Below are 12,298 nucleotides of genomic sequence, written 5' to 3' on the forward strand. Positions count from 1 at the left end.
GATTTTAGGCTGTTCTGAGGGCAAAAGGGGGGGTGCAACTCAATATTAGGAAGCTGTTCTTAATGTTTTGTACACTCAGTGCATTCGGAAAGTATTCAGACCCCTTCCCTTTTTCCACATTTTCTTACGTTACAGCCTTATTCTAAAATGTATTAAATAAAACATTTTCCTCATCAATCTACACACAATACCCCATAATGACAAAGCAAAAACAGGTTTTTATAATTTTTTGCAAATTCATTACAAATAAAAAACAGAAATACCTTATTTACATAAGTATTCAGACCCTTTGCTATGAGCCTCGAAATTGAGCTCAGTTGTATCCTGTTTCCATTGATCATCCTTGAGATGTTTCTACAACTTGATTGGAGTCCACCTGTGGTAAATCAAATTGATTGGACATGATTTGGAAAGGCACACACCTGTCTATATAAGGTCCCACAGTTGACAGTGCATGTCAGAGCATAAACCAAGCCATGAGGTTGAAGGAGCTCCGAGACAGGATTGTGTCAAGGCACAGATCTGAGGAAGGGTACCAAGAAATGTCTGCACCATTGAAGCTCCCCAAGAACCCAGTGGCCTCCATCATTCTTAAATGGAAGAAGTTTGGAACCACCAAGACTCTTCCTAGAGTTGGCCGCCATGGCCAAACTGAGCAATCGGCAGAGAAGGGCCTTGGTCAGGGAGGTGACCAAGAACCCAATGGTCACTCTGACAGAGCTCCAGAGTTCCTCTGTGGAGATGGGAGAACCTTCCAGAAGGACAACCATCTCTGCAGCATTCCACCAATCGGGCCTTCATGGTAGAGTGACCAGACGGAAGCCACTCCTCAGTAAAAGGCATATGACAGCCTGCTTGGAGTTTGCCAAAAGGCACCTGAAGGACTCTCAGACAATGAGAAACAAGATTCTCTTGCAAACATTTCTAAAAACCTGTTTTTGCTTTGTCATTATGGGGTATTGTGTGTTGAATGAGGAGGGAAAAAAACAATTTAATCAATTCTAGAATAAGGCTGTAACGTAACAAAATGTCGAAAAAGTCAAGGGGTCTGAATACTTTCCGAATGCATTGTAAGTTAAATGCATTATCGTTAGAGAGCTTCCACAAAAAAGTTATCCTCTTTTGTCTACGAAGGAAATGTAAATAACGGCACTGGAGGGCCGTATACATTTACAGAAAAAAAAACAGCCAGTAAATCTGATCAGCCCCTTGCTAACACAAACATTTAAAACACATTTTCCAAAACATGTATCCTACATTCCAAATATGCATGAAACCATGGAACCATGCTAAAATAAGTCATCCAAAACAGCCTTGTTCCTAAAACACAGTGCTGCTGTCCGTCTTTCCACTTTGGTAAACTTCAAAAAGTGTTGGGTAAAGTTTGTACGTTCACCCTTTTTTTCAATTTTCGCCTAAAATGACATACCCAAATCTAACTGCCTGTAGCTCAGGACCTGAAGCAAGGACATGCATATATTCTTGATACCATTTGAAAGGAAACACTTTGAAGTTTGTGGAATGTGAAATTAATGTAGGAGAATATAACACATTAGATCTTGTAAAAGATAATACAAACAAAAAAACATGCGTTTTCTATTTATTTTTTTGTTCCATCATCTTTGAAATGCAAGAGAAAGGCCACAATATAATATTGCAGTTTAGGCGCAATTTAGATTTTTTGCCACTAGATGGCCGCAGTGTGTGTGCAAAGTTTCAGATTGATCCAGTGAAGCATTGCAATACTGGACTATTTTGTATCAAGTCTGCCCAAATGTGCCGAATTGGTCAATTGATACATTGTCAAGTACATAACTATAGAGAACATACAAAAATGATGTGCTAATACAAAATGTTAGTTTACACACTCCCAGGAATGTCATACATGAATGATCATTAGCTTATACACTAACTTTCACACATCTAGATGTCCGGGCTGGGTGGGTGTGGAGCCAGAGACAGCAGGGGTTCAAACTGTAGAACACAGTTCCTACATTTGATTATAAAAATGGATTTTATTAAAAAATAACTATGCTACATTTTATCTCTGGGACCCTTAGGATGACAAATCAGAGCAAGATTACTGAATGTAAGTACATTATTTACCTTCAGAGGTGAATGTATCAAACCAGTTGCCGTGATATGTTTTTTGTTGTTGTGCACTCTCCTCAAACAATAGCATTAGGTTAATGGCCTAATAACTCATCTTTAAAAACATGGCCACATTCCAAGCAGCTACACCGTGGAAATGAGAAACAGATGAAGCTTGAAAGACAGACAGAGAGAGAGATGGGAGAGGGGAGAGAGAGAGAGAGAGAGAGAGAGAGAGAGAGAGAGAGAGAGAGAGAGAGAGAGAGAGAGAGAGAGAGAGAGAGAGAGAGAGAGAGAGAGAGAGAGAGAGATGGTTTATCTTGACATGGACAGGGGGAAAATGAGATATCTGATATTTTTTAATTGTGTATACATTCTTAGAAAAAAAAGGTGCTATCTAGAACCTAAAATGGTTCTTCGGCTGTTCCAGATAGAACCCTTTTGGTTCCAGGTAGAACCATTTTGAGTTCCATGAAGAACCCTTTCCACAGAGGGTTCTACCTGAAAATGGTTCTCCAATTGGGACAGCTTACCAACCCTTTTTTCTAAGAGTGTAGAGATACCAAGCCCTCGTAAATTAGGTTTGCAGTATGTAGACATTACATTTACATTTTAGTCATTTAGCAGACACTCTTATCCAGAGCGACTTACAGTTAGTACATACATTTTTTTCATACTGGTCCCCTGTGGGAATCAAACCCACAACCCTGGCGTTGCAGGCGCCATGCTCTACCAACTGAGCTACACAGGACACGAGACATCTTAGGCTAGCATTAAGTATGCAACAAGAGAGCTCTCTTTCGATATGAACATATTTGGGCATTACCTCTCACATAGCCATGTTTAACATTTGACACAAGTCTGAACTGGTAACAGCAGGGTTCCTAGATTGAGCAAACTGGAACCAGACAGGCCAGGTCATTAAGATGTTCCTGATCCTGATTCTCTCTGTCCCGCTGGTCTCTGTGTCCCGCTGGTCTCTCTGTCCAACTGGTCTCTGTGTCCCGCTGGTCTCGCTGTCCCGCTGGTCTCTGTGTCCCGCTGGTCTCTGTGTCCCGCTGGTCTCTCTGTCCCGCTGATCTCTGTGTCCCGCTGGTCTCTCTGTCCCGCTGGTCTCTGTGTCCCGCTGGTCTCTCTGTCCCGCTGGTCTCTGTGTCCTGCTGGATAGAACCTGGATGGAGATTTATCTGGGGTTTTACATCATAAAGGGTTGAAAGTGACAGTGGATGTTGACGAGGCAGAAAGATAGCAGCTCCCTGGTGTTTGAACTTTGACCCTCTCGTCATAGCACTACTGATACACAGACTCATACTCCATATGGTTTGCACATACACAACATATACACAACACATACACAACACAACACATACACAACACAACACAACACAACACAACACAACACAACACATACACAACACAACACAACACACCACAACACATACACAACACATACACGTGTAAACCAAGATGGCGTAGTAGTGCAGTCCTGTTTTTGTCGTGTGTCTGTAAATAGCCTGTAAATACCCTGTTTTTTTGTATTTTTCGTACATATTTTCCTATCAGACTTTTCATCCTTCTACAAAATATACTTTCCTGCAACCCGCCTCACTCAATGTGGAACGGATTCTATTATTGACTTACCTTTTATCTAGAATCTCCAGTTGAAACTAGCTAGCCAGCTAACTAGCTACTTGCTATTAGCCACAGTTAGCGGTATTTCACCCAGAACATTGGATTTTTCTGCTGGAATAATTTAATCACTGGACATTAATCACCGGATCGCAACTAGCTAGCCGCAACCGAATGGATGTTGCTGTTTGGCTAATCACCACTGCCCCCGATGCAAGCACCAGTTAGTCTCGAGCTAGCCTAGAGCCAGGCTCATATCCCGGCTATCTATCTCTAGGTCTATCGGACGGGAGTAGCCAGCTAACTAGCTACTTGCTATCAGCTACCGTTAGCGGTTTTTCACCATTGTCCGTGGCCTGCACCACCTACCAGCCAGCTCTAGTCTGGACTATTATTCAGCCAGTCTGCACTGTCTGCACAGCGCGTTATCGACCCAGAACATATCAGTTTTTCTGCCGGATAACTGAATCACTGGACCTTTAACTCCGGATTCATCGCTACCAGCTAGCTGCAACAAAATGGACGTTGTGGTCTGGCTAATCATCCTGAGCTAGGCCCATCTCCCATATCCCGGCTATCTACCTCTCTGTCAACCGGACGGGACCACCTAGTGTTGACACGGAGCCCCGCCGATCCTACACGACTGGTCTGCCGACGAAATCGTCTGATGTGGTTACAACAGGCTTCCCGTTATGACGTCGACCACGAAGATTCCATCTGCTAGCCCCGGCCCGCTAGCACACGCTAGCCGTGGCCTCTTTCTCGCTAGTGCTTTAGCAGCCCCCGAACTACCTCCGAACTATCCTATTGCTGTTCACCGGACCTTATGATAACTCAGCTATACAGCTGATGTCTGCTGGACTGTTCCTTTTTACGGTACTGCATCCTGTTTATGTTTAGCCTCAGCCCAAACTGTGTCGTCATTACCAGCTGTTGTCTTAGCTCTCTCAAATTACACCTGTGATTGCTTTATGCCTCTCTCCCTTGTCAATATGGTTAGCTTATTGTTGTCTCGGTTATTTCTAATTGTACTATTTCACTGTAGATCCCCCAGGCCAGCTAAACCTGCCTTAGATAGCTCCTTTGTCCCACCCCCCATACACGCGGAGACCGACTCAATTGGTGCCTCCAGTGATGCTATCTCTTTCATTGTTACCCAACGCTTAGGTTTACCTCCACTTTACTCATATCCTTCCATATCCTTGTCTGTACATAATGCCCTGAATCTTTTCTACAACGCCCGGAAATCTGCCCCCTTTATTCTATGTACCCAACGCACTAGAAGACCAGTTCAGCCTATAGCCGTATCCTTATTCTAGTCCTCCTCTGTTCCTCCGGTGATGTAGAGGCTAACCCAGGCCCTGCAGCCCTCAATATCACTCCTACTCCCCAGGCGCTATCATTTGCTGACTTCTGTAATCGCAAAAGTCTTGGTTTCTTGCATTTAAATATCAGAAGTCTACTTCCTAAGTTTGAGTTATTCACTGCGTTAACACACTCCGCCAACCCTGATGTTCTAGCAGTGTCTGAATCCTGGCTTAGGAAGGCCACCAGAAATTCTGAAATTTCCATCCCCAACTACAACATTTTCCGTCTAGATAGAACTGCCAAAGGGGGTGGAGTTGCAATCTACTGTAGAGATAGCCTGCAGAGCTCTATCATACTATCCAGGTCTGTGCCCAAACAGTTTGAGCTTCTACTTCTAAAAATCCACCTTTCCAGAAATACGTTTCTCACTGTTGCCGCTTGCTACAGACCCCCCTCAGCCCCCAGCTGTGCCCTGGACACCATATGTGAATTGATTGCCCCCCATTTATCCTCAGAGTTCATACTTTTTGGTGACCTAAATTGGGATATGCTTAATACCCCGGCCATCCTACAATCCAAACTAGATGCCCTCAATCTCACACAAATTATCAACGAACCTACCAGGTACAACCCTAAATCCGTAAACATGGGTACCCTCATAGATATCATCCTGACTAACTTACCCTCTAAATACACCTCCGCTGTCTTCAACCAGGATCTCAGCGATCACTGCCTTATTGCCTGCATCCGTAACGGGTCCGCGGTCAAACGACCACCCCTCATCACTGTCAAACGCTCCCTAAAACACTTTAGTGAGCAGGCCTTCCTAATTGACCTGGCTCAGGTATCCTGGATGGATATAGATCTCATTCCGTCAGTAGAGGATGCCTGGTTGTTCTTTAAAAGTAATTTCCTCTCAATCTTAAATAAACATGCCCCATTCAAAAAATACAGAACTAAGAACAGATATAGCCCCTGGTTCTCCTCAGACTTGACTGCCCTTGACCAGCACAAAAACATCCTGTGGCGTACTGCATTAGCATCAAATAGCCCCCGCGATATGCAACTTTTCAGGGAAGTTAGGAACCAATATACACAAGCAGTCAGGAAAGCAAAGGCTAACTTTTTCAAACAGAAATTTGCATCCTGTAGCACAAACTCCAAAAAGTTTTGGGACACTGTAAAGTCCATGGAGAATTAGAGCACTTCCTCCCAGCTGCCCACTGCACGGAGGCTAGGAAACAACCGATAAATCTACAATAATCGAGAATTTCAACAAGCATTTTGCTACGGCTGGCCATGCTTTCCACCTGGCTACCACTACCCCGGCCACCAACTCTGCACCCAACGCTGCAACTTGCCCAAGCCCCCCCCGCTTCTCCTTCACACAAATTCAGACAGCTGATGTTCTGAAAGAGCTGCAAAATCTGGACCCCAACAAATCAGCTGGGCTAGACAATCTGGACCCTTTCTTTCTAAAACTAGCCGCCGAAATTGTCGCAACCCCTATTACTAGCCTGTTCAACCTCTCTTTCGTAACGTCTGAGATCCCCAGAGATTGGAAAGCTGCCGCGGTCATCCCCCTCTTCAAAGGGGGTGACACTCTAGTTCCAAACTGTTACAGACCTATATCCATCCTGCCCTGCCTTTCGAAAGTATTTGAAAGCCAAGTTAACAAACAGATCACCGACCATTTCGAATCCCACCGTACCTTCTCCGCTATGCAATCCGGTTTCCGAGCTGGTCATGGGTGCACTTCAGCCACGCTCAAGGTCCTAAACGATATTATAACCGCGATCGATAATAGACAGTTGTCACACCCTGGCTCTGGGACTCATTATGTTGAGCCAGGGTGTGTTCATTCTATGTGTTTTGTTTCTATGTTGGGTGTTCTAGGTTGTTTATTTCTATGTTTGACTGAGTGACTCCCAATCAGAGGCAACGAGTGTCAGCTGTGTGCTGGTTGTCTCTGATTGGGAGCCATATTTAACTGTCTGTGTTTCACTTTGTGTTTGTGGGTTTTTGTTCCGTGTTCGGTCATTGTCACTGAGGACTTCACGAGTCGTTTATTGTTTTGTTATTTCGTGTGTATGCTTTAATTAAATAAAGCAAGTATGTTCGCAACTAACGCTGCGCTTTGGTCCACTCCTTCATACGACGTTCGTGACAACAGTACTGTGCAGCCGTCTTCATCGACCTGGCCAAGGCTTTCGACTCTGTCAACCACCGCATTCTTATTGGCAGACTAAATAGCCTTGGTTTCTCAAATGACTGCCTCGCCTGGTTCACCAACTACTTCTCAGATAGAGTTCAATGTATCAAATCGGAGGGCCTGTTGTCTGGACCTATGGCAGTCTCTATGGGGGTGCCACAGGGTTCAATTCTTGGGCCGACTCTTTTCTCCGTGTATATCAATGATGTCGCTCTTGCTGCTGGTGACTCTCAGATCCACCTCTACGCAGACCACACCATTTTGTATAGATCTGGCCCTTCATTGGACACTGTGTTAACAAACCTCCAAACGAGCTTCAATGCCATACAACACTCCTTCAGTAGCCTCCAACTGCTCTTAAACACTAGTAAAACTAAATGCATGCTCTTCAATCGAACGCTGCTGGCACCCGCCCAACTGACTAGAATCACCACTCTCGACGGGTCTGACCTAGAGTATGTGGACAACTACAAATACCTAGGTGTCTGGTTAGACTGTAAACTCTCCTTCCAGACTCACATTAAGCATCTCCAATCAAAAGTTAAATCTAGAATCGGCTTCCTATTTCGCAACAAAGCCTCCTTCACTCATGCTGCCAAACATGCCCTCGTAAAACTGACTATCCTACCGATCCTTGACTTCGGCGATGTCATTTACAAAATAGCCTCCAACACTCTACTCAGCAAATTGGATGTAGTCTATCACAGTGCCATCCGTTTTGTCTCCAAAGCCCCATACACTACCCATCACTGTGACCTGTATGCTCTTGTTGGCTGGTCCTCACTACATGTTCGTCGTCAAACCCACTGGCTCCAGGCCATCTATAAATCACTGCTAGGCAAATCCCCGCCTTATCTTAGCTCATTGGTCACCATAGCAGCACCCACCCGTAGTCTGCGCTCCAGCAGGTATATCTCACTGGTCATTCCCAAAGCCAACACCTCCTTTGGCCGCCATTCCTTCCAGTTCTCTGCTGCCAATGACTGGAACGAATTGCAAAAATCTCTGAAGCTGGAGACTCTTATCTCCCTCACTAACTTTAAGCATCAGTTGTCAGAGCACCTTACCGATCACTGCACCTGTACACAGCCCATCTGAAATTAGCCCACCCAACTACCTCATCCCTATATTGTTATTTATTTTGCTCTTTTGCAACCCAGTATCTCTATTTGCACATAATCTCTTGCACATCTAGCATTCCAGTGTTAATACTAATTGTAATTATTTTGCACTATAGCCTATTTATTGCCTTACCTCCATAACTTGCTACATTTGCACACACTGTATATATATTTTCTGTTGTATTTTTTGACTTTATGTTTTTTTACCCCATATGTAACTCTGTGTTGTTGTTTTTATCGCACTGCTTTGCTTTATCTTGGCCAGGTCGCAGTTGTAAATGAGAACGTGTTCTCAACTGGCTTACCTGGTTAAATAAAGGTGAAATAAATAAAATAAAAATAAACACAACACAACACATACACAACACAACACAACACATACACAACACAACACAACACAACACAACACAACACAACACATACACAACACAACACAACACAACACAACACATACACAACACAACACAACACAACACATACACAACACAACACAACACAACACAACACATACACATACACAACACAACACATACACAACACAACACATACACAACACATACACAACACATACACATACACATACACATACACATACACAACACAACACATGCACAACACAACACAACACAACACAACACAACACAACACAACACAACACATACACAACACAACACAACACAACACAACACAACACACACAACACATACACAACACAACACAACACAACACTACACAACACTACACAACACAACACATACACAACACATACACAGCACAACACATACACAACAAATACACAACACAACACAACACATACACAACACAAACACAACACAACACAACACATACACAACACAACACAACACCAACATACACAACACAACACAACACATACACAACACATACACAACACATACACAACACAAACACAACACAACACAACACAACACAACACATACACAACACAACACCAACACATACACAACACATACACAACACAAAACAACACAACACAACACAACACAACACCAACACAACACAACACAACACAACACCAACACCAACATACACAACACAACACCAACACCAACACCAACACAACACAACACAACACAACACAACACAACACATACACCACACAACACATACACTACACAACACATACACCAACACAAACACCAACACAACACAACACATACACAACACATACACAACACCAACATACACAACACAACACCAACACCAACACCAACACAACACAACACAACACAACACAACACAACACATACACCACACAACACATACACTACACAACACATACACCAACACAAACACCAACACAACACAACACATACACAACACATACACAACACCAACACCAACACATACACAACACATACACAACACCAACACATACACAACACATACACAACACAACACAACACAACACAACACATACACTACACAACACATACACTACACAACACATACACCAACACAAACACCAACACAACACAACACAACACATACACAACACCAACACCAACACCAACACCAACACATACACAACACATACACAACACCAACACAACACATGCACAACACAACACAACACATACACAACACCAACACCAACACCAACACATACACAACACATACACAACACCAACACAACACATGCACAACACAACACAACACAACACATACACTACACAACACATACACTACACAACACATACACCAACACAAACATCAACACAACACAACACATACACATATACAACACCAACACCAACACCAACACATACACAACACATACACAACACATACACAACACAACACATACACTACACAACACAACACATACACTACACAACACATACACCAACACAAACACCAACACAACACAACACAACACAACACATACACAACACCAACACCAACACCAACACCAACACCAACACCAACACATACACAACACATACACAACACCAACACAACACATGCACAACACATACACAACACAACACAACACAACACAACACAACACATACACTACACAACACATACACTACACAACACATACACCAACACAAACACCAACACCAACACAACACAACACATACACATACACAACACCAACACCAACACCAATACATACACATACACAACACATACACAACACCAACACAACACATACACAACACATACACAACACATACACAACACAACACATACACATACACATACACATACACATACACATACACTTACACTTACACATACACACACACATATGGTACAGACATACACATGCACATACACAACACAATACACACACACACACACACACACGTATGGTACAGACATGTGCATAAACATATGCACATAAGCACTCACACACACACACACGTTACTTTTCACAACCAGAGGGTAATATCCCTGTTACTACATAGCACTTCACTGTCAAAGCCGTTCTGCCTTTTTAAAGCCTCTGCTAACAACCACAAGTGTCCTGCCCCATTTTGTGACTTTGTTTAACTGTTTCCATCTGAGAGCTGTGAACAAAGTCATTAGCACTGGGCTAATGCTCCTAGATCCTGCTCTCACAATGGGTAGAAGGGGCTTGAGATGAACTGTGATATTTGCCTAGCTCGGCTGGCTTTGATTTGCCTGTTTGCTCTCGGGTTTAAATTGAGTCATTTACCGTCAGCACTGCAAGCATGACTGGAGATCCCTGTGCCTGAGCCAAGCTTGTTAAACAAACAGTGGTGGAGTGGTAGAGAGAGGGGGAGGGGGAGGGGGAGGGGGAGAGGGAGGGGGAGGGAAAGAGGGAGAAGGGGTGGAGAGAGAGAGGTAGGGAGAGAGAGAAAGCAGAGGGAGAGGGAGGGAGGGAATGTGGGGGTGTCAAAGTGTTGGTTTGCTTACAAAAGCAATGAGAGTACTGGCTGCCACTGTCTGAAAGCTGCACAGTAATACATCAAATGAACTGCAGCGCCGCAGCATACCTTGGGAGTATGTGTTTATAACACATTTGAAACACTGGCATGAGATCTTTTAGGTGACCTTTCCAATGTGATCACTTCTCCATTGCTTTTACGGTTAGGTATGTATGAGACAGTAGATATTAATCTTATCGTTTCATTTGTGCAACACTGATAAGGAAACTGAAGGGGAAAAAAGCGTATGATTGGCCTCTTATAATTGTATTTTGGTTCCACAAATAAATCGATTTTGTGGTAAACCCTCATATTCTGAGTGCTTGTTGCTTAGCTTGTTTCAATAGCCACTACGACTCAAACACTGTTTGGCCTCAGTCTTATACCAACCTTGACTTCTCTCTCTCTCTCTCTCTCTCTCTCTCTCTCTCTCTCTCTCTCTCTCTCTCTCTGTCTGTCTGTCTGTTTCTGTCTCTCTCTGTGTGTCTGTCTGTGTGTCTGTCTGTCTGTCTGTCTGTCTGTCTGTCTGTCTGTGCTGTCTCTCTCTCTCTCTCTCTCTCTCTCTCTCTATCTACCGAAACTCTATTGTTCTTCTCTCTTGTAATTGCATGCTCTCTATCTCTCATATCCAGTGCCTCTCCCTTCCTCTCTCTATCACTCCATCCCTTCCCCTCTCAAGACTGACCTACAGTTTGTTTTTCAAAAATAACACCATCGACCTACCCTCCCTTCATTGCAAAAACAAAAAGCCACAGACCTTAGAGCGAGAGAGAGAGAGAAATAGAGAGAGTGGGAGGAATGTGTGATGGATGAATACCTAGACAGTGGCTGGGGGTGGTGGCCCCTGGCCCTCAGGATGTCAGGATAATGGAGTAAAGCTTTGGGCTCCCATTGAGCTCCAGGGAGACCCTATTCACTGCCGACATCACCCCAGCCTCGGGCCATTATCTTAGGCTAAAATGTTTTGTTCTCGCCCCTCTCTAGAACAAAACGGTTAG

The sequence above is a fragment of the Coregonus clupeaformis genome, chromosome 9, assembly GCF_020615455.1.
Source record: "Coregonus clupeaformis isolate EN_2021a chromosome 9, ASM2061545v1, whole genome shotgun sequence".
NCBI classification, from domain to species: Eukaryota; Metazoa; Chordata; class Actinopteri; order Salmoniformes; family Salmonidae; genus Coregonus; species Coregonus clupeaformis.